We start from the raw sequence: 411 nt of genomic DNA, 5'->3' as shown, positions 1-411 counted from the left end.
CCGGAAGCCTTGCAGCCGCCCGGGGCCCTCGCCTGCGGCACTGACCTATTTTAGCAGCCGGTGGACTTTTTTGGGGGGGGGTGGGTTAGTTTGACTTGCAGGGAGCAGGCCTGAGCCGGGAAGATGCACGGGAAATCCTTTGGGATGTGCCGTGTCCAGGGACTGCAGTTCCCCATCCCTTGGTTGCCTCCCCCATCCCTAAAAGTGTGGGGTTGTGATTGCCCCAGCGATGGCTCCGCGCCCGTAATAACACCCCGGGAGGCGTTCGAGCGGCTTTTCGGAAAGGGGAAGAAAGTGCAAGCTTTGCAAAAAAAAAAAATAAATAAAAAAATAAAGAAACAACAGTGACCGGGCGCGCGAGGGGATGGCCGGGATGCGGGGCTGGGGCTCGGCACCCTCCGGCCCCGGTAT

Source organism: Egretta garzetta, unplaced genomic scaffold (genome assembly GCF_000687185.1).
Source record: "Egretta garzetta isolate BGI_Z169 unplaced genomic scaffold, ASM68718v1 scaffold124, whole genome shotgun sequence".
NCBI lineage: Eukaryota > Metazoa > Chordata > Aves > Pelecaniformes > Ardeidae > Egretta > Egretta garzetta.
The sequence above is the reverse complement of the archived record's forward strand: the minus strand, read 5'-3'. Positions refer to the sequence as shown.